This window comes from Typopeltis vanoorti, chromosome 16, assembly GCF_054136105.1.
Source record: "Typopeltis vanoorti isolate ZY-2024b chromosome 16, IOZ_Tvanoo_1.0, whole genome shotgun sequence".
In the NCBI taxonomy this organism is placed as follows: domain Eukaryota; kingdom Metazoa; phylum Arthropoda; class Arachnida; order Uropygi; family Thelyphonidae; genus Typopeltis; species Typopeltis vanoorti.
Window position 1 is genome coordinate 75,418,543 of NC_143564.1, and position 25,088 is coordinate 75,443,630.

The 25,088-nt window shown below is 33.4% G+C and overlaps 1 protein-coding gene across 3 annotated transcripts in view; it reads left to right on the forward strand.

Moving 5' to 3' along the window:
* Ih (hyperpolarization activated cyclic nucleotide gated potassium channel Ih) overlaps nucleotides 1-25,088 on the forward strand; it is a 485,037-nt gene that overhangs the window by 86,963 nt on the left and 372,986 nt on the right. The window lies entirely within an intron of this gene.

The window sequence follows — 25,088 nt, forward strand, 5'->3', positions numbered from 1 at the left end:
TCCATCAGAGCAGCACTTGGTTCCGTGACAGATTGAGAACGTGCTGCTCTGCACTTCAATCGCCTCTCCAATTTGTCCACAAGTGTTCAGTGGGATTGAGATCAAGACTCTGCGCAGGCCAGGGCAGTCGTTTAACCCATTTCTTCATGCTATTCAAGAACAGCTGCAGTTTTGTGGCATGGGGCATTGTCGTCTTGATAGTAACACGGGTCCGTCCCATAAAAATTCCACAGTTGCAGGCAGCACCTGATTATCCAGAATAACAAGGCACTGAGCTGCCTTCATGGAACCATGGACAACGACCAGTGGTCCCACTCCAAACCAGCCGAATGCACCAAACTTTATTTTGGGCACAACACACTGTCGTAACAAGCGTTCACCAGGCTTTCTCCACACCCACACCCCTGCCGTAAGATGGAAACAGGTGAACCTTGATTCATCGCTCCAGAGTACCGTTTTCCATTGGTGAATTGTCCGGTTCACACGCTCTTTGCCACGCCAGACGAGCCACCTTGTTCGGCTTGTGTACCGCTGCTCTTCCGTGGAAACCCAGTAAATGGAGTTCTTTTCGTACAGTATTACTGCTCACCATGGTAATATTGGCGCTCTGGAACTCATCACGGATGGTCTGTGCCGATTGTAGCTGGTTTTTGCGTGACACCCGTTTTAACACTTGTCTGTCCCTCTCAGTCATTTCTGGCGACTACCCTAGGTATTATCTTGCACTAGTGATACCAGAACGTCTCTATTTGTTGATCATGTCGCAAACCGTTGATGTTGGATGCTCTAGTTGAGCGGCAATGGCGCGTGTGGACATACCACCGATGTGACAGCCCACGATGACACCTCTCTCGAAGTCACTGAGTTCACGTCGTGTTGCCATACTACCTGTATTCGATGCTACTGTTACGATGAAATACTGCTTCCTGCTATCCGTATAGATCGGATTTTATGATATTAACAAACATGGAATGTTCCATGACTTCAAATAACTTCAAATGTCCGGACAATTATTGGTAGTATTTGAAGGATGAAATGTATATTGTGGAGTATTAAGTGCTCTTTCAAAGTGATTCCTTAGATTCTATGCAGATAGCACGTACAAACAGCAAATACTGATTGAACATCAATTTTTTCAACTGGATGGGAATGAAGCTCCTCAATGACTTTGCCCTCAAATCTTTACTTTTCCATATTAAAATGACATCAATATTATTTTAAAATTAATGGTAAGTCTTTAATCTTAATTTCTTTACCAGTCATTCCATCTCTGAATTATAAATCAAATTAAAGTTTGGTGGGAAAAGCTCAGCAAGAAGCCAGTGTAATGCTTTCTTTCTTCGTGTTATTTAAGATCCCCCGTTGTCTTGCTATTTATTCGAGGCTTCATTTGCTTTAAAACTCACTTGGTTTTCCCCCACATATTGTTAGACTTTGGCTTCCCACAGATATGAGCATCTTTTAATTTAGCGCCACAGAATTAATGATAATCGCATTGGAACAACTTGCATTCTCTGCGAACCCATCTAATGAAAGTATAATGCTTAATAAAAAATTGGTTTAATTTGTGAGGAATGAGAAAAATTCTTGTCTCGTTGCCCACTAAACTTTACAAAATACCTGAACGCCTTCGGTTGATGCAGCGTGCATTTCCGTTAAAGGCGCGTGCCTAATTACCATGAAATGTGTGTAGAATTGCTGGCATGATTCCAGAGGGCGATTAATAAGCATGGTACACGATACAGAGTTGTTTTTATGTTTCTGTGTGAATGTGTATGTGCGCGCGCGGGGAGGGACGTGTGCTATGAACATACTGGAAATAAAATTTTTAAAATCTATGCAAAAAAAAGCGATAGAAAAGATTAAAGTGGAACAAAATGTTTTTTTTTTCTGCGTAATTGGCGGAAATAGATTTTAAGCCTTGATAATGTACACATTTCCCGATTTGTAAGTTAGGAGTCATTTTTTTTCACTCTCTTACGTGAATGTTTAGTTCGCCAATAAAGATAACGAGATGTGCGTACGATTCCATATATTTGTAATTACAAATGATCACGTATAGTGTGACTGACATTGAGATTATTATTAGCGGTAACTAATAATTATTCTGCACAAAAGATAACATTTTTCTAATGTAAAAGGTGCCCCTATTTTCATGTGTGCAAATCGTTCTCGAATATAATTTCCCTAGTCTTTGTGTGAGAAAGAGAAAGCGAGAGTGGATTTAAATAAGGCCTTATAAAGGTAGACATAATTATTGACATTGGAGGTCCCGACAATTAACATCCATATTTTTTCCATTTTTATCATATAAATTTCAGCTCTCTAAAAGCGAATATGTATATATATTATTACTAACACTGCTTTGTATATAATAAATAAAGCAAAAATAATGAAATATTCAAAGTACAAGTAATAACTGAAGTTTATCTTCTTAGGTTTAACTGAATTTAGGTCGTCATTGTTATATTGCAGTATTCAGGTTTTAATACGGCAAATTCTCTCTTTTTTTGCTTCTTATTTGATTTCTTCTCCTTTTTCTTTCTTAACTTAAAATCTTAACTGCAAAAATGAAAAATTCGTTTCAGCACATTAGTTTGTTATTTGATGGTGTTAATATTTTTCTCACTTCCATCTGGTTCGTGATTTATTTAGTAAAGCAAGTTGTATCGATGTTACTTATTGATACCAAATACCTTTTCCCTTTTGGAAACTAAATCATTAAAAATAAATGATCGAATACATCCAGTATGATAATCAAAGTAGAGCAATATTTAAAACATCTTAGCCATGATACAAAAAATGTGATTACTCGTGTCTTGGCTTTCTTCATCTTCACTCTCCAGAAATACGTTAAACATCTAGCTGCTCATAATTAAAAAAAAATAATTAGCTGCCCATTTCAGCAGTTTCTCATTATGTTTAGAAATACGTAATAAAGTTTTAATTTCCTTAATGAAAACATTCACAAATAGAATATACAAACATTAAAGGATGTCTCTGAAATTAGAATTAATAGACACGATTCTAATAAAATACTGAAGAAAATATTTGCTTGTTTTTTCATGAAATTTTTATATTTAATATACACCTGCTCTATTATTACGTACATAAGTTACATAATTTCTTTATTATGCCTTGACCTGTATATTACAGTAAACCATAATGCAATTTTGAGGAATAAACAGCTAAATATTATTTCAACATAAGTTGATGTGAATGTCGATGAATATCTCGTAATTGATTCTATGACAAGTCATTTTTATGCGTTTAAATAGAAGTAGTAATACAAGTTCTCTATTCTTTCCAACCTCTCTTGAAATAGTGTGCTGTTCCACAAAGTGTTCAAAAAGTTTTATATATTTTTCTCCAGCCTAAGAGTCCAGACACAAGTCTGCATCACTTAATATTCCTTCCTTGCTCAGAATGTGAAAGGGTTCGACATGTGGAAGGAGTAAATAGCTAAAAAAATCGCATTTCACAAGGTATGATGGCTTACATGGTAGATGATTATGACGCTCATGAATAGCTAATGTTGTTTTGTTTCGATACTCCACCTCTCCTCTATTCTAAAAACACGCCATCGTAGTGTACAAAGGAAAAGAAGATTCCAGACATTAAAATTCATAAACTTCAATGTCTTCGGGCAGAGTTCATTAAGCAGCTTACTTGGGCTGTTAAGCTCTTTCGTTGTTGCTACCGATGTGTGGTTTTCTCATTTAATTATTGATGTTACTGCAGTGAGAGATGATATGTGTTTATATAATCTTTTAGACTTTCAAGAAGATGTTAGATTTTAATGAGTTTAGGCTGATGAGCGCCAACCATCTGCTGCAAATAATACTGGTAACTTCAACATGGATGTAGAAAACTTTTTCTAATTTATTTACATGAGGATTCCGAAGTTCAACTATATGTGTCTACACTAGCATGTGAATATTGTTGTTAAATATATATCTGATTTAGTGGATTGTATTCTTTCTAATTAACCCTAGACTGAAGGATGGTTTCTTCCTTATCTGTAAAGTAATGAGCAAATATTAAACCGGTGCAAGAGTTTCTTCTTTATAGGTTTTCAATGGCTATTCCACCGCCGCATCCAATAAGTGGTGAAATATTAATGGGACTGATTAGCTCGGTCTCACATCATTATCTATTTAACCTTCTCTCAGTACGTACTCAAAGAGCATCCACTCATCAGACATTGCATATACCCAACTAATGGAATACCAAGGTATTCCAGGTATTCCATTAGTTGGGGTATATGTAAGTTCGGTTCAATTAAACCTTGGTATTCCAGGTCTACCTACTCACTGTTGAGACTTCAATAAAGGTCGAAACCGGTATGGATAGTGACCTCTCCTCATAATGTAAAACAGTAATACATCTCCTAGGAGCTGCGTTTTACATTATGAGAGAATATTAAGGATAGTGACGGAGCTTGCTCCACCTTTGACACGAGTTGTCCTAGTGTTATACCACCCAGGTGTTGACTTACGCTTGGACCTGCCGATAGTTCTTCGGCATGAAACTCTTAGATTTCGATCTCCGAGTTTCGTATCCGGCGTTAAATAATTATCCCCTTAACTTAGTTTATTTATTGATTTATCTTTTTTTCTTCAATGCTGTATCCCCAAGTATAATAAAAATGTAGATTTGTTAAGGCGGTTATAAGAAATTTATATTTGTATGCGTTTGTTTATTTATTGCTTGTCAGCAATGGCGTAATATTTCATTAAACCAGATTTTGGTCTTGGATTATAAACATTCCACGGCATACTCTCAGTACTAACAGATGACCAGACATCAGAAGCCTGCACTATTAACTGTCCTTTGATTACTGTCCGATTTATTTCGCATAATTTGTTTTATTTTACGAGGGTTTTACACATTCTGGTAATGAGTTTAATAGTAACCTCTGTTCAGAACGAAAAACGATTCACTTAATAAATGTAACTTCCACTCTGAATCTAAAGGCAGAGGAACTTAAAATAAATTGAAGCAAATATAATTATAGAATTTGAGACATTCGTTGTAAACGTTATTCCAAAGCCTTCAGCGTCTTTTTTGTTTAAATGCAGAACATTTTATTTGGTTAATTTATAACTAATTTATTCGCTAGCTATTGCAAAGTCCTTTTAATATTCGCCAATAATTACATAAAACTTTTTCTGTTGTTTCTATTTTAGGAATAGAATATATTTATTAATATATTTTCTATTGTACTTATGATTATTTCATCTAAATATTTTTTTTGTTAAATCAGATGAAAGATGAAGCACCCGCTATATATTTTTGTAGCCACACACATTGTGACTTGCTGTTGTCACCTCTCATGCAAGTTAAATAAGATCGGAGAAAGCCATTTCTAAAATTACATTTTAAAATTTTAAGTAAAATTTGAATTAAATTAATTCCAAAAACAAATGCGATTTGTCACCCTTTAATAAAATCAAGGGTGACATCTTTTAGGATCCCATTTTGTGCAGTGTACCCTGAGTGGATTAACGAGGTTAACACATAATTTATATGGAAAGCATTTCTAATTTAGCATAAGGATTATCTAATGTAACCCTGGTAGTCTCTTCGATACCATTGATTCACCTACAGGAAGACATGCATTTCTTTAGTTACTGTATGCTGCTTATATCCACCAAACTGCTGCGCAAGTCAGGCGCCAATCCTCGATCCATAAACAGATGGATGTCGCCAATCTTTTCTCCCTTCGTTCCTCTCCCCTCATCCGCTATTGGTGATGCAAATAGATTATCGGATGGTTTTTTTAATGAATATTTCAGACCATTTGGATATCTTCCGAGGTATTGTCTGTTAATTCTCTGTATAGATAACATCTGTGTAGTTTTACAGGTGGTAAGTCACTTAAGTGACTTACCACCTATAAATGCATCAGTATATATGATTCAAGTTTGGATTTTGATCTTAAGCTAATTTAATTTTTTAAAGTATCTTCAGATCGAAACGTTATTTTTCCATCTATATGTGATGAGATATTCGAACTTTTGTTTATGCAACATTAACAAATGCGATGCGTATTTTATATGTATAGTCTAGTTTATTCGATTGATTTCTGATTTCGCCCAGGAAATCTGTTGATTTCCAAATATCTCAGATTACGTGCAAAGAATTGGGTTCAATAAACGAAAAAGCTGTCAAACATTAACAAATATTTACGATATAAAACTAATAAACTGTTGAACTGTAATTTTAATGTGAAACCGTGGTTAAGCAGAAAAATAGAGTGTCAAACTATTTTATCCCAAGTATAGTGTGTCTTCATTTAGCGCCTTCGTTGTATAGTCCTTAGTGACGTTTAGTTGAAAGGACCTGCCTGTGAAACCAATCAATCACATTAGTAACATTTATTAGAATTTTAATGGAAGTTTGAAAATACTCCCGGAGAACAGCTATCCATATTTTCTAACAAATTACACATACCTCTAGGAACTTAGCTTCCTCGTTGTAATCGTAAAACACATTTCATTATCCAATAAGTTGCTAGGACAACCTTGCAATACACTAAAAGGCTTCGATTATAGCATAGTTTGTATTATTCAATAAAACGCTGCACGATTTTGTTAATTCAAAACATCCCCCCACTCCTATGCATTATTATCATTGGATGCTTTATTGAATTATTAAATTATATTGTACGATTTTTTCTATGTCGGGAAATAACTATCCAGAAATACTTGAGCATGTTTTATTCTTTACATCTTGCCTTTTTGTTTGTCATCTAAATACGTTATTTTCACATTCTTCATGTTAAATTCTTCAGCTCATAATCTCGAATAAAAACTGAACTCGGGTTGAGAATCAGGTGAGCACTTAGATAATCATTAAAAAACGTTCACTTCATTCCTTCTATCGCAAAAGTGTTGCCTTCTTTCTCTTAATGATTACAATGGAAAAATTCAAATTCAGTAGCTTAACTAGAAAATGTTCGCGAGGGACAATTCATAATAAGTTACATTATAGGTTAAATTTGTCAATATTTCTGATGCTATTTAGAAGAGTTCTAGTTGACTTTTTGAAGTGTTTGCTTTCGCCGACACCATATTGTCACTGTTGTCCTGAATATAGTATTGTCTCTAGTAATTGAACTTTTAAGCGACGTGAAGAATTCAAGAATATTGTACAGTTCTTGTTTATTAGTAACCAGCGCAGAATTAGCAACAGTGCACTATTGTAACGTTTGCTATAATAACCAGTATTTCTAGTTACCCAACAATACCTCAGTATTTTCCAGTTGATTAAATAGAAATTGTATTTAGATTTTAAGAGGATTATCAAAATGTTTGCCTTGGCTGTGACCTGGTGTGCTCTTACTTAAAATAGATTCTTGGTTGTCATAGAATGCATCATAGAAATACAAGAAAGAGAAGAAAATATATTTAATCTTATTTGAAGCTTTGAAATAGTCTATAAAATAATAGAACGTAATTTGACTTTTTTAAAGTACATACTATAAAAATTCAAGTCTAATATTTTATAATTTGAGTTTTTCTTCATGATTTGCATTCGAGTAATAAAACTCCAAGTTGGATTTCCAATTCAAATTATAAGTAACTCGCTAATCATTTACTTCAGCGTTACCGTTCACATTTAACAGCAGAGAGTTAGATATATAAAAAGTTACCATTCCACTCAGTCTTTCATATAAAATAAATGAAACGTGAGCTATCTTATATAGTGAACCTAAGAGTAAGAAACCAAATATCGAATTGAAGGATGAGAGCGGCGCATTCATGGCGAGCCATTGATTTGTGCTTTTTTCTATCCATACAGAGTGAGTCTTATTTACTGACAGAATTCCCGTGCCTCTGGCAGACCTCTTTTTCTGACCACCATCTATCTTATTGCTACTCTTGGCATCTCTTATCTTGATAGACTTGATGTAAGAAAATTGCATCGGTGTCAGCTTAGTAAGAAGTTACTTTGTTCAGGCTGCTTCTGATTTTGTCGAAAATCCTGGAAATCTCTCTATCGGGTTTTTCAAAATAGTATCGGATATCTTTCATCTTTGTAGTCTATCCAGCTCCTAAAACTATTTACACTATGCACAGTGTAGTGTAACACACACAGAGAGAGAGATAGAGACTCGTTTTGTCCGTTAGTTAGGAGCAAAAAAGGAGGAAAATTACAAGAAATGATAACCAGTATTGTGACAAACTTATTTTTTTTACCCTGAGGGAATCAACTCTAACGAAGTTCTTACTTTGATGTGTAAGTTAATCGATCTAAAATTGATCTTGGCCGAACGGTTAGCGTATCCGCTTTCCAGCCAAAAGGCTGCGGGTTCGAATCCCGCCGTGAGCCTGGATGTTTGTGATTGTCTGTGAAAGTACTAGTGGTGGTAGTCGGCAGTAGATGGCGTTGGTGTTAGATGATGAAGGTGTAATGTAATAATAATAAAAAAACATTTGATTTTTACGTAACTTTATTTAAAATAACTTTAGAGTTTTTTATAAATATGGAATGAGTTATTTACGAATGCGCCTTTGATAACTGATATTTTAGTAAATCGACCTACGTGAGAATTAAATTACATCTGCAAAAATCCTTACTGATGTGTCATCATATGATTGGTATGTAAGAAGTCTTCATAATACAGAGGAATACAATCACCGAATTTATATTATCCTGGAGTAGCCATGCTTCGCTTATGTATTGTATTCTTTTGTTTAAACAGCCGAGACCGCCATAGCATTTTAAGGATACAAAAGTGAACTGATTGAAAATGGAGTGGACTGAAAGTTTTAAACCTCCTCATAAAAAAGGAAAATTGTTCCTAAATTTTTCTTCCAGTTTTATACGTTTAATCGGTCACACAGGAAAATATTAACATTTATTAAAAATCTCGCGAAATTTAATATTTTCCTATGAATTCCAGTAAATATGACTGAAGATGATTTCAACACCGGTCCCAGTGAGAATAAAAATAGAAATAAAACAAAACTGTCATGTGAGCATATATAACTGATCGTTTAAATGCAGGGTTAATGTTTTTGTATTATGGAAATACTCACCAATCAAAGAATTTAGGTTAATCTGTACGGAGCCATACACGAAGGTAAATAATTGATGAGCAACCGTTGCTATCAGTTCGCCAAGTTTTTCCTCATGCGTTACAAACACAGATTCCCTATAATAATAAAGATGTTTGATAGGTAGCATATATTATGTATATGTTCACAAAAATATGCTGATAATCAACTGTTTTGTGCATCGGCAATAATAGACAATAATAAAAAATATTTCTGAAACTCGCATATACGCAACATTAGATACTGATGCTACGATTATATAAAGTGTTATTTACCTGCTCGCGACCTCTCAAATGTCATTGGGGGCAGGTTTTCTGGAGGAAAAAACTCGAGTTTTTCCTTAGTTTAAAAGTATACTTAATATTATATAATGCATAGAGTCAACTACACGTTATGCAAACACACTTAGCAAACTTCAGACGAAAACGACTTTTTCTAAAATTAGAGTAATAGTGAAATAGATGTATTTACCGTCGAATTCAACGTTCCTTCATTGGAAGCTTCGCTGCTATTTCTAATATTGCATTGCACTCTCCGAACGAGACCTGGGCAGGCAAGAGCATTTCTCCCATTTCTTGGGATACAGAGGGCATATGAGCAATGATCGATTACTTGTCACACAAATCTACTGCCAATGGACAGTGTGATGCTGATTTGCTTTTCCAGCTGCGTTGCCTGCCACTGAGAGACATCGCGACAAACTTCATCGCCATGTGCGTGCCTTTAGCAGGCTTTCGAATAAGAATTCAATCACGTATGAAATGATTTCAGAGCTTGCTATTTATAAATATGACTTAGGAGAAGTTATCTTTGTTGATTTGTAGGTTCTAACCTAAAGAAATTCAGTCTGTTTAATGGGAAAGCTTCTCTGAAATCTTATTTCGTTTTTTTTTTTTTTTTTTTTTTTTTTTTTTTTTTTTTTACAAAAAATAGTATATTCTGTGAAATAATATTGTACTGGGCTATGCACCGACAGGCGATCTTCATATTGAAAAGACACGGTTTTAAATGCGCTGACACTTGCCAATAGAACAAAGATTGCAATGATTTACTTGACTGTGTGCAAATAAAATATCTCGTTGCTATGGAATCAAAGACGCATGACATCACGTTCTTTCTTCTTACCTACAAGAAAGAAAATCTTGTAACAAATGTGTGTGTCATTATTTTGTATTAAACTTTCGACCAATTCTGTACAAGTTCTGAAAATCTTTGTATATAGAAATTCAATCATGTTCAATCGAATAAAGTTATACATACTCCTGTATGCAGTTTAAAGCAAGCATTAAGTTCCCATTTAAGAGTATTTGTCCTTTGAGAACATGGGCAGTGCGGTTTGTGTATTAAAGCAGCCTCTTGCCCACTACTATTCCACGAAAATCTGTGCCAATGTTCATAAGCTTGCTAGCAATAACCGTATAATTTTAGATCGAAATTGGTATCCGAAAAAAATGGCATTTTTTTATTCTATATTCAGAGCTCTCAATTTCGTTTATTTTGTTTAGCGTAAAATAAAAAAATCAGAATTAAATTCGTTATAGTAATGTTATTTTTAATAGCTTTGAGATATCTAATTTTGACTTTTTCACTTGACTAGCTTGAAATTCTTTTGAACATTTTAGTTTTGAGAATGAACAGACAAACTGGCCAGTAAACATTAAATAGCATTAAAAGGCCGAGTTATTTGACAGTGACAAGCAGTTGAGTAACAAATAAGGAGGAATGAGATGATATTTTGTTTAATAATGAACATAATTTTGCCACTCTATTCATCATTCTGTTATAGATAATAGTGACATATAACCGGGCGCGAGTTACTGTTAACTGATTTTCTCGTATATGTTCAGAATGATTCTCTGCGATGAAGCGAGATGCTGAGCTTGTCTGTACAATTTATAATCATTGGTTGTATTTTGCGAAATGTGTAGCATCTATGTTTTTACCTTCAATCCTTATACATTTATTTCTGATTTTATTGTAATTCGTTATTTAGGATCCTTTTAAAATTCCTGGAGACATCTATATTTGTATTTAGATCAAACCATTTGTAAAAATAAAATTTTACAAAATATTTCGAAATGATAAAATGTAATAACTTCTTTTTGGCTAAATAGACTTTAATTAAATTGAAAATATCTACTAAATGTATCGATATATTTCGTTTTATTATTTGTTTCCATCTGACTATTTTAATAAATTAGGCAAATGTTTTGCCTTTGGTCCACTCGCTATACTAAATATGTTATAGGTTTATGACTTTTCTTTAGTAGAATTCATATGAAAATGTTTAAAGTAATATCGTCAAAAGATTTTAGATACGTTTTTGATAATAAATGATATTTGCTGTGATCATTGTAGTGCTAGATATTATCACAGAAGTTTAGCAGAAAAGGACAAATGATAATTATGATTGTGAATGCAATCGTATTTGCTTAAACTTCACCATAAGAATCAGATAATAGCGAATATTTCATATTTTGTTGTGGGCGTATTCGAGCAAAAGCACAAATCTAATCGATTTCGATAAAAACTATGACGTCAACGTTACGCAACAATTCGAAGTATCTGAGAGTGTCCTAAGTGTGGGAGGATACTAAGCACTGCACTTCGTAGCTCTGTATGCAAGTCATGAAAGGGGGAAAAAAAATCCCCACCACACCCACCCGTTAATGGAGCTATCGATTGACGAAGGAACGGGTCGAAATAGAGATGCGAAATGTGCTCTTCGTAACACGTAGCCAAATAACTAGAGCGAGTCAGTCTAAAATAGCACGTGATCATCAAAACATGTGGATAATATGGCGAGTGAGTATCGGCTAGTTATCCTTCCTGACGGTGCGGTTAATCTCTTCTGGCCAATATCGCTGTCAAATGAAGCGTTTCATTAAATCCCACAAACATCAGTCCTAACGATTCCCTATAAATGTTACGCGGCAGCCGTCAAAACCAGTGGACCTGCGACATATACACTCGGACTAAAATATCACGTTTCAAGTACTGAATTCGCTCCAATTAGTTTGAAACTTTTCTGGCTCCTTGGGAAGAAAATCACGACAGCTGACTTATCGACAAGTGACCTTTTGCTGGCTGTGAAGTTAAAGAAGACCGACAGTCTTAAGAAAAGCTACTTCTTTATAAAGAAAATAAAAAAACAGTGGCCTTTATGATTGATTTCTGGTGTGTTAAAGAAACATCCAGAATGTATTTTCTTAGAAAGCGATCAAAGATTTTCCGCTTTCTAAGTAAATTCTTGTTTAAAAACACGCTGGATAAGTTTAGCCATAACCTTCTGTATAAAGTGAGTTGTAATGAAATTAATTTCATAATTTTTAATTTATTAAAGGAGCCATAATTATTAAGACTCTAGGAGGATACGTCCTTTGGTTGGAGGACAAGCTTTTGCAGGCTGTGAGGAATATTTCGTGGTTTCTTTCATTAAACAGACAAACTGCCAGTGAAAACATGCCAAATAATAAACATGTGAAGCTGTTGGTATCGCTTTGTTTGAAAAAGATTCGTTTGCGTCTGCTTAATTGGAATTGAGCATCGAGGTAACTTGTGCGATCTTCAGTAGTTTAAAAATAAAATAACGATTATTAAAATTAAAAAAAATCACTCTACATATATTCCATTCCATTACATTAATAGGCAACTAACCTGTAAGTTTTGTATTAAATTCTCAGTGCGGAGGTACTTTAAAATTGTGATTTTACGTTTTTACTTCTGTTTGGGAGTAGTTTTATTGGCGTTACACAGTAGCACATATAATTTTTGTCCCAACTTTACTAAAGTTGGGACAAAAATTAGTAATCCTACTCCGGATATTATTTTCATTCCACTTCATGTTTCCTTCATGTTCGGTTCAGTTTTTATCGTAACTAGACGAAAGATGAAAACCATCGGAAACCAACAAGCACATAAATACCAACTTACCGAAAAACTGAAGGGTCACTAAATTGTCCTTCATTTTACTAAACTTTTACCATCTAAACAATTCATTTCATCGAATTTTGAAACATTTCCTTCGTGATCTTCTCAAATTATCTGATCTCTTCAGCGTATTTTAATCCAGTTGATTCCTAATCACAAGTATGCCACATTCTTTATGTTTCTCCCATCCACGAAACGTTATATGCAAACCTATAGTAGGTTTTGTACCCTGAGAGGACTAAGGAATTTTCTATTTTTATAAATTTTATATATATATTTTTTGTATTTTTAATTTATTTCTAATAGTCCGCAAACCCTGTTCTAGAGACCAAACATGGAACTTTTCCAAGCCACTTCAGGCCTCCAGTAAGCTAGGTGAGGGTCTTACACTGGACGATGAAATTCATCTCTCACCTATAATTAGATTAATTCCGGTATCCAATTGGTGCATTGCTGTTTATTATGACCATCTAGGTTTAATTCGGAAATTGTTATGTGGTCCGTTACTAGACATTGCAATGTAAAATAAGTAACTTCATTCGTAGTGTATGTCTTCAAGCTATCATGACATCCTCAATTCATAATATCCACAGTTTACGAAGTGACATTTGGCTTATACTAATTCTTCGTAATCTACTTAACTTCGTCAAAATCCAGTGAATAAGTTGAATGATACAGTATTATTGATGCATTATCCACAACGGGGTAAAGCATCAAAACAATAATGATAGAGAAGCAGTACAAAATGCCCTGGTTATAATTCCAAAAGTCAGTGACATATTCGTCAGTTCAGTTACTTCCACAGAATCTTTCTATTTCTCTTGAAACCCAACATTTATGAAAGCATTGAAAGGAAACAATGAAACGAGACGATAGCATGAGTTTGTAACCTCAGTCTTTACACTAATTAAATTTTTCCAAAAGATAAATATTTTGCTTTCATCAGTCCGCAACTGTTGTTCAAATCATCCAGTGCGATTTGTTGTTTACGTCAGTTTGCCTTCCTTGTTAATTGAAGTCGAACAGTTCACAGCTAAGGTCTTATTGGATTAGCGGAAATAAATGGAAGTATACATGTAAGCTTTAGCTGCAAGCTACACAGGTCTTTACCGTCCATTCTCATTGAGTTAAAATGCAAAGCGCCAACATCTTAATTACAGTTTGATCATAGCAATAATTAAACTTAAAGGAGATAGTGGAAGAAATGATTTTAATAGGTACATCTGTAGAAAGAGTTATTTGCATAAATTAACTTTAACTATATTTCGGTATGCAGGCTTATATTTTCAGTTTTATGTCATCAATTATTTTGATTTATCCACATCGTTTAGAACTACAATAACTGAACCTGGTGTTATTAGTCAGTTGTGATAAATATTAGGTTATCTTTCATTAATGTTTGCTGTCATTTTGGGAATAATTCCAGGTAGCTCAAGGAGCTCTCTCTCCTTGAAGAAAGCGGCGATATCCTCTTTTGGAATGACTTCATTAGTTTTTGTAATAACTTTCTCTGTTTTAGGCCGAACATCGTTCTCTTCCGAGGAATCTTTCAACATTGAGAATAAGAAATATTGCAAACCCGCGGACACTTTTCTGCTGTAGTTCTAATCGATACCACATGAAAAATTAAAAAATATATACAAGCGTTGCTTTTTTCCCTCTAACTTTGATTGTGTTTATTAGTAGGCAATATTGGATAATAAAAGTTTTAGCTTTTTTTTGGTAACAACCTTTGAACCTCCGAAAATAATCGACTTGGCACAATCATTTATCTCAAATGTATTTGCGTGTATATTATCAAGTTACGTATGAAACTTAAAGCACATAATTAAATAACTTAAAGCACAAAAGTTGATACCGTTGAAATATTTAGGCAGCACTAAACCGAGATGTCAGTGCCAGACTAGGACTTCAGTAATTACAGTTAGGAAATAAGTAAGCAATTAAAAAAACGAACTGCACATGATAAAGCTATCGTTCCATGATATTTTAAAATCTTACCCTTCATTTTGAATGTTTCATATAATTATTAAAAATAAATAAATAGTAGTTGGATTGATTCCTTCCCAAGGTAGGTATATTTTATCTTCATTCTTCGTTGTAGATGTTGATGAATTTTACCAAGAGCTACAACAATACCGCAGAATTTTTTTTGAGACGACGCTCTGTTTCTATTTTTTTCATAAAGTGCTAAATTAAAGAACTTTTTTGCATATTATTGCTAAGGATGGTTTTAGGAATTTTTTATCAAATAAACACTACACATTGCATTTAGTCATACCCTATTCTGGAATATTTAAGGTCTGTTTTATCTCTCATAAATTGAGATGCTGATAAATTTTATTATTTGAAAGTGGAGATTATGCCGGAATATTTGTCTGGCGAAATTGTTTTTCTCTGAATTTTGTAAATTGCTTTTGTGGATATCATCTCCATTAAGCAGAAGTATTGGATGATCTCGGCAGATGGAGATTAATCAAGTCTGATCCACTCACTGCCTACTATGACAAAAATTGTCTTTAAAGTATGATATAGAATTGCCTGATGGGTGTTATCCATATCATATATGCAAGTGTACATGATCTGGATAATAGTGATGGTAATTTAACATTGAATTACCATACCATACATGTTCGACAATATATATTTTGTCATTGCTAGCAATATTAATAATGGTAAAGATTTTTATTTCCTAAAAACATGTTTATTTCAGAGTGAAAATATAGGTTAATTTCATATCTTAGTATTGGAGCTCTCAGAAATAGGTTTATTGTGGAATTATTCTTTATTAGGTTTGGACCAAATTGCTGAATCTGCATTTTTATAACCTCGTGGCCTATTAACCATTATTCTACCTCGTGCTGTTTTCTTTCTCTATAGAAATTCGCCTAATTAGTTATTCCACGCATGCCATCTTTCCACGCCACTGCATTCCCCACTTGGCATTTTCATTATACAATGTGTACTTACCTGGTATTCGTAGACATTATTTTCTATTTTCGTGACAACATTCCTCAGATGGTATTTGCTAGACATTCTTTTATTACCATCGATTAGCACGAATATAAGCAATTATTCCTTTCAGTTTAATTGCGTATATTCTACTATGCCATAAACTTTTGCTTTCGCTGTGCCAGGTCGAATAAGAAAGTTCCAGACTAAGAATGAATTATCGACGACGACGTCAGTGTGCATACTACAAAGAAAGTAATACCATCCCCTTAGAATGTTTATGGTCTCGCTAATTAACAAATATGAAACTTACACCGGATGATGTAGTACGGCGGTAAACAATGAACCCCGCAACGTTTGGACAAGGTCAAAGTAAACGAAATAAATCTTAAGTTGCAGCTAAAAATTGTTGCCAAGTAAAGATAGTCGATGAAGAAGTTGCTACTTATTTCATAAGATTTGAAAGTAAGTGGACGAAGCTTAAGATTATTGGATTTGTCTATTACATTCTGTAAACCTGTTCAACAAAAAGAATTTTATTATCGAACTCAGGTTCACTGTAAGACGTACACCCCAGGGGAAAGCACACTTATTATATTCAAGAAAAGAAGTGTGTGTTCTTTACCATTTTCTTTTCCCAAGTACTTACTTGAAAAACGCATAAAAGTTTAAAGTACTTACTTCCAATTAATATATTCGTTGAAATCTTGCGAAAATAATTGTTTGTTAAACGCATTTTTTAATTTCAATATAGACTTTCTTTCTTATTTTGTAAGCGGCAAATCACTTGTACTATCAATTTTTAATTTCCGCTGTGCAGAATAGCTGAAGAATGAAAAGAAAATTAATCGAACTCGAATTGTCAGCTACACTCCCTATTTCGATGATCTGCTTACCTTTTTTGTTATGTCGAAGTCCTCACAAATACTGTTGGACGTATTTTCTGTTGTTCTGTCTCTTTCCTCCTCATGACAAATTTCATCAAATAGAAAATACATTATTGCTGAAAGTAGATAGATAGGCGGTTGTTTTTTTTTATACTGGAATGAGAAAACAAAAATTAAAAGCCAGACGCTGTTAAACATTGAAACAAAACAAACCGAAATTAAGAAAGTGTGATGGACTGTACACTTAATGATCAAGTAAAGAAATGCGTGATTAGTGCAGGACTTGATAAACCGAAAAGTCATCATGATATGCATTTCAAAATATGATGATGACCTTTCAGTTTTTAAATCTCGAACTTTGTAAATTTTTCGGGACAAAACTTAATTCTTGCTAAGCAAGACTTTAAATGGAAATGATGTAATTCATTCTGACCTGCGAATATCGTATGGAGTAGTCCGTTATAATTTTCATTACAAAAATACAATGATTTTTGTAACTGATAAAACTTATCTCATTAAAAGTATTAATTATAAATTATAAAATTATTTTATAATTTTTATTTTAATTTAAAAAATTCCTTGTTAATTACTAGTCATAAATTTCCTTATCAAAATCTCTGGAAGTAGTCTGCTTGAAACATTTTGAAACCTATTTTCTGGTCAGCTGTTGTTGGTATAAGGATCACGAAAAAATAGTCATGGTAAAGATTTTTTTATCAACTTTTAAAAGAAATGAAATTGTTATTCGTATTTTCATGTTTCTGTAATACAAATTATCATATAGTTCAGGTTTAATTGATATTGTAATGTATAACACAATATCAATTAAAATTTTGCATTCACATTTTTCATTGACAAAACAGCTGCATGTCCACTTTAATGTCATTTTGCACCATGGATGGCCAATCATTAATGCATTAAGCTAATGCAAAAGTAATCCACTGATCGGGTGTCCAGATATTATTAACAAAGTGTAATAATTATTAATAATTAATAATTATTACACTTAATAATTATTATCAAAGTGTAATAAAGTCGGCACACTTTTTTGGAATTTTACATTAATTTTAAATTTAAAAAAAATTTTAAAACTCCGAACCAGTTATTTAAATAAATTTGTTCTATGTTCAGAAATGGGTTTATCGACGCCTTCTTAAATGAAATATTTAAATGAAAAACAAAATTAATTCAAAAACCAGCAACCTTCGTATGAAACTAGAATACTTACCTCCAGTTGAAGAGTATTGAAAGTACATGTTCCTGTCTCGTAGACGTCATTTTGGCGCAGTCAGAAGATCTGCTATGGTTTTTACAACTAAACATCTTCTGGTAAGCCACACCCTTAATTCTGGTTCTGATAGCACACGAAAATATGGAATTTTTTCTTCAATGTAACTTTAGTAATGGTATCGTTATAGTAAACTGATGAAGGATTCAGAAATAAAAATCTAGTAAGGCATCTCCTCCAAACATTTTAAGGACGATCTTTAACACAGGTGATATGAATTCATTGTTTCTGAAGGGCAAAGGCTGTTCTATAGCATTGTTCTATGAAATTCAAATTCGCAATACGCTCTATATAGGTAATATAAGAAATATATAGTTACCATAATATAAACTATACTGTTAGGTCTCTTTCCTAAGTAGCATCTTAATACAAATTCAAATATTGTTTATAAGTTATGGAAATGATCCAGTTGTTTAATTTTGGTAAGATGCATTGCATACGTATTAATTTTGTATTTGCAAATCGTTCCAGCAGACAATAACTCCTTAATGTTGCCATTCGAACTTTGCCTGTAGATTCATTAACGTGCTGGGTATCAGCATAAGATTTTATTACTGTTAAGTATGTTTGGAAGACGAAAAATCCATTATATATTTGTCAAAACATGTTAATTGCGTTTTTCTTATTTTAATGCAGGATATAATCGCACATTGCTTTAAATTAAGGGGAAGTTATCTTATAAGAAACCCCTAGTTTGTATAGTGATAATAATACTCAGATTTCATTATTGATTCAAATTACTTTAGTATTTCTAGTGTACACTGAGGTTCGCTTATTTTTCTCGTGTGTGCGTCTTATCATTTATTCGGTATTCCCTTTTGGAGTCTAGTTATCAAGCTCGATAAAAACTTATTTCAATTCTACAATATTTTCATTCTCGTTGATTCTTCCCAGCATTACGAAGCAAACTAAATAGTGATCTTCTATCATTTCATGCAATGGAAACAAAGTTCTGCAATCATAGTTTATCGAATGCTGGTGCTTTTTTGTAGTTAACAGCAGCAGTAAATTGGAAATGTAACCGAAATTACATACGAGTGCATCTGCCGAAAATTGAACTTCTCGGCATTGGATCTTTTTTCTGGATGAGAGTGTTGTTGAATGCGTTGTTGGAATATCCATATTTGTTTTCTAAAATCCTCCTTTTTTTTCTGTATGATGTCTTTTCAGGTATAATAAGAAAAGACTTCTTGTGCAATATAATTTTTAACCTCACAAATACTACTTAAGCCATTTGATTGCTGTTGGAATTAGAGTACAGATAACTCAATTCAAGTGATGGAGAAATTGTAAAACAAAAAAGGTGATGCCATAGAAAAGAATGAACTTTATTTTTACTCAAGAAGTAAATGGAATAACGTTATTAAACTTGAGAAAAAGTTTCAATGGTTTCTCCCACTGATATTCTTCTAACGATGTAAACGTATTAGTTATTATTTTTTCCAACCATGACACTATTCAGATCAGCAATAAGCATGAGGCTTTCGATAATCCATTTTTAATACAGAAGCGAGGAACCTGGAAAATTCATTTCCCGTAAAAGTGAGTTGAACACGTACTGTGGTAATAGTTGTTTTTCTTTCCCTCCTAGAATTCGAAATTTTGTTTTTCTTAGCAAAACAGACAAGGCCATCTTCAAACACGCTGACAGAACAGATTATGAAGATAATATCAACTGTGATGTCTAACAACAACTAATTTTATTGATTTGTTTTGTTTGTAACAGGCTCTTTAACTAGATGCAAAGGAAGACGGAATAAGAATTAAACTATTCTTTGTGAGATATTACAGGGTGTAATAAATTCCGCTTTGTGCAAAATAGAATATCAGTACCAAATATATCTTTCATATCCCATCTTGTTGGCTTTATAGGAATGGAACCAGTTCATAATAGTTTTAATGACAAAGTAATATCTGGAAGACTCTTGGAGTACTAAATTGAGAACTACAAAAAATAATTTAGATTGATAGTGCTTCCTGTCTGGATTCTCTCTGCCCCTGAAAGAAAACTCTATTCTTCCGACGACACTATACAAACAAATCCCCATCAAATAATGATAGGAAAACCTGGTGGCTACATGGTTAGAATATTATAAATTGACAAGACTCTAAACTTTTCCTATCCGTATGAAAGTTTGAATAGCATCAACAGCGTTCAACAACTATTGTTTTAGATTCCATGGTAAAATGAAATACTTTGTCTTGTCGAACTTCTGTCGTAGTACTTTCAGGATCTTATTTGAGAGCTGCTTTACTAGAGGTGTTTTGGAAGGAGCACATCCACTAATTACTGTTGATGAATAAAGAGACTAACGTCTTAATAGAATATTTTAATTCCACACTAGTGGACTCAAAATGGAGACGGTTTAAAAACACTACGTGCTCTTCTTAGATTAACTATTATTGAGACTGTTCAGTTTCTTTGGATACAGAACACAATCATTTTCACTACACACGAGAGGAGACCTATTCAAAAGTAATCTTTGAAATTACGAGGCAACGATTAATGTTGAAACTGTTGTGTCAGTTTAAATTATAGAAATACGCATTCATAAATTATGAAAAAAATTAAAGATTACTTGATCTGTAATAACATTTCATATGTTATGCTCTGGAAGGTCGTAAATATTGGAATAATGTTGGGAAATCTTTTCTATGTAAAACTAGAGCTTCAGCGCGTAATGGTCTCCGATGTAGTAATGTCATTTAGCGATAGTATCCATAATATTATTTCACCTGGTATACACTTGCAAAACATATTGTTTTCTAGGAAATTTAAAAATGCGAGCACAATTATTTTATAATATTTTATTATATATATTCTAAACATTATGAATTTCAATTTTATCTCGTATTTTATTATATAAGTACGGTTTATTAAATTTAATGTCGATTTATATTCGCCTTGTAAATTCTAATTACGAAGAATTCCTGGCAAGTAGAATTTACTTGCCAAGAATTACTTGTAGAATTCTTGTTTAATCCTTTACTTAAATGCAAGCAAATTCTATTTACTTACATTTGATTAAACAAGAATATAATTGTTTTGCCAACTTTAATTTACTTATTAAACTTACTATAACTATTTGGTTTATATTAAGCTAAAAACTGAGGTATACTCATCTAAAGAAACAAAAAATTTCAGAGTTGAAGAACAGTACTTTATTGTTAAAAGTGAGGGTCCTTCTTTCTTAATTTTTTTTCCAAATCACTTCACTAATTTAGTTGATAAAATTAATCCCGACCTAGTTCTGTATTCGTAAATTTAAACTAATGCGCTTGCAATGAATGTGTCCTTCAGAATTTGCAGCATGTAACGCATTACGAAATGGTATAAGACCGAATATTTGAGGTGCCACAGTTAAATAAAAATAGTTTAATTTCAGTTGTAAGTTGTACAGCTTTCAAGTTTTAAGTTTTGTATGGTCAGCTTTTCAGTCGAAAGGCTGAAAAGCTGACCATACGAAAATCTCGGCCTTTGAATCGAGTAAAACTATATATAGATCAGTCCATCTAAAAGTTTCGAGGTCACTTAGGATAAAGTTGGTGTTTAGCGTGTTTCGGTGACAAACTAAAAGGGGTCTACTGTTGAAAAGTAGCCTCAACACGGCAGAGCACAAACAAGTCTTCTGAAATTACTTTCGCTTGTGAATAGTTAACCAGGAAGTTTGTTATTAAACCCAAAATATCCTCTTCCTAAATGTGTTGAAAGCAGAGTTTTTAATATTAAGGTAAAAGAAATTCGCTCATCTCTTTGAATTAGTTCATTAATTAAGGGAAAAAATCTTTTATAGAATGTAAACGGTGATATTCTGATGAAACAAGGCAGCAATAGAGTAAAATTTGAAGTAGCAAGCATTTCCTTCAAAGGGCTCGCTCTGTTAGAACAATTTTCTCCCCTGGCATACTCGCTGAGTGAGTGAATAATTAAATGAAAAGCGGAGCTTCCAAGGCATTCTGATGTAAGATAGTCTGAAAGCTCGGCTACTGGAATCCAAGACAAGGAAAAGTATATAAACAAATATTAATGAGACTTATCTAATTAAGTTAATTACAAGCAGCATTTTGCACCTGCTAAGATTAATTATTAAGTCAACAGTTTCGACTTAGTTCGGTAACTTACTTCACTGAATCGCAAAGGGCAACGTAAGAGTAGCCATTTTTCAATAGTTGCGAAAAGATGAATGCGTTTGCGATATTACTAAGCATCGAAGGTGGCATCAAAGTAATGCACTTAGAAAAGATAAGAACGATACAGGTTATGTTATATTCATTTTCATAATATTCATTTCAGTAAAATAAGCTTTTCACCGAGGTACCAAATTCTTAGGGATGATTTCTCCAAATAAGTTCTTGTTTATCGGATGGAATTTTCTCCGTATTGTAACTGTTACGTGTGAATTCGAGGAATAAGTGTAATTCGTGGAGAAGATTTTTCCTCCAAATTCAGATTAATATTATTATTGCAATATTATTACCAACGATGTCGTAAACACGATTGAAAGGAACTTGCATTAAACTCCATTGGGAATGATTAAGAAAGTAAGATCATCTTAAATGCACAGGAGAAATTGAGAAACATTTTTTAATTTTTTTTAATATTGTGTATTTGTAGATATCCACAATTAGAATAAAATCATTTGCTTGAAAGCATTAGATTAATTATTTTAGTGTTTAAGATGTTTTTAGACTTATTTTTTATATCAAAATCAGACTAAACCAAATAGTCAACTTCTTATTGAAAAAGAAAAAGATTCTTTCAGCTAATAAATCAAAGTGGAAACTCTCTCTCTGCTGTGTGTGGGGGGGGGGAGAGAAAAAAAGATCACGTTTCCGAATTATCCGACTCTTAGTTTACTCTCGGCATACGGATATAGACTTTTTCCATGAGTTGTCTCCATAATGAAGTACTTAAAATGTCCGTACCAATAGGGTCATTTCGACTTGCATTATCGTTTCAAGGCAGTAAAGTACTCCGTGCTACTTGGGCCAGCTTGATATTCCGAGAATGATATTCATACCGCACTTTATTTATCATTATCCTGCTGCTAATTTTCACCTAAAACACTCAAGAAACTGCTTTGAATGACAAAATACATTTCCAGAGTACGTTACAAATTTTTGTACAATTTGATGCTTTTTCTATAACATCATGCATACAATTTCAAGATAATTATGTTATTAAAATGTTCTATGTTTTAAAATTGTCTGTGGCGCAAAAGATGTCATAATACCGTATACGCACATTCACAGATATTTCAGAATATAATTTTAATTATCGATCCAGTTACTTAGTTTTCATTGGAAAAACACATCACAATGGATGTCTACTGAACACCTGTAGAATGAATAGCTAAACAACTAAAGCGAAATTCCTTTTCATTTCCTGTGCATAATATGCCACAAAATGATTACAAAAATACTAATGATGTTCAATATGTCTGATATCCATTTAAGGAGGTGGTTTTCAGTTGACATAACAGATAATTTACAGGGTGTCGCTTCTTGTGCATAGCTGACACCATCAGCATCAACTAGCGAGTACAAAGCATGGTGAGGTTAGCACGCATTTAAACCCGGTAATGGCATTTAAAACAGCACAGTAATGTCTCAGATAATAACATACTTAGCATTCGTCACCAGACGAAAAAATGGATACGGGCAGAATAGAATCGATCCACTGTGTGCAACAAAGTCGAAGTCGATTATTGCTATTTTTTTAGTATAATTCGAAGCAGATCCTTTATAACACATGTATAGAAAAACAATGCAGTGAGATAAAAAGGCCAACTAATAGCATCGTAATGATGTACATCGCTGTTATTTATATCATTTTGCAGTTTCTGTAAAACATCACATTAATACTGTTGTCATTGTATTAATATTGCTTTGAAATAGTCAAATATCTCAACTGTTGCTAATAATACGTTCCACTTCAAAAGATTTCGCACATGGAATTGCATATTTATGTACGATTTTTACAGTCCCAAATGGCATCAAATCGCACATTCGGAGAATCTCTGGAGAATTTTTTTTATAGGTTACCAGCCACCAAAAGGTTGACAACCTAGAGTACATTCGTACGTGGGTAGAGTGAGGGATTTTTCTATTTTCATTAACTTTTGGTATTTTTATTTTTACATAATTCGGAAACTCTGCTCTAGTTGGACTTTTACAAACCACATGTGAACTTCAATAAAAGATGGTGGCCTCACACTAGACGATAAAATTCATTTCCCACCGAAAGACAATTCCAAACATCGATGCCCACTGCGGGACTTGAGCTCGTAGCCTGTTGTTGAACAGTAGATACGCTAACCCTTGGCTAACAAGGGTTAGCGTATCTGCTGACGACCGAGTGGCAAAGCAATGCTAATGGATGTTATGTATTTTATAATACATCTAATACGAAATCAGCATTTTGTTTCTGTTCAACTTTATACATAACCCTATGCTTAATGATGATTCTAGCATTTCTCCCCTTAATATGTTTACTTATGTGCCGGAGCTAACTGAATGAACTGGCTAACGATCCACACTACAAAAGAGCAATTAAAAAAAGTTAAAGCAAGTTTGCTTGACTAGTTTCTGAAACGGGATTTTTAAAGTTTTTCATCTTTTCACTGCAAATGATGTAAATGTTATTCCTGAATCTCAAATTATTTACTTTTCAGTCTCATTATACGCTTGCTAAACTAGGTTCCACACTCAGCTCCTTTAAGTGTATTCTCCAATAAAAAAATAGGGATTATATTATTATTTGACATTACGATCCTAAATTGTTGGTCTTGCACTGTTTTATGTTGAAATATGAGTTAAGGGGGAAAATAGTATAGAAAGAACAAAAAACACGCATGCACGCTCATACGAGAGAGAGTGGCCAATCGTCGAATAACTAGTGAATATACATTAGAAGATAGCAGATGTGCAAGATCAGATCCAGTTGGAAGAAATCAACAGCGATTC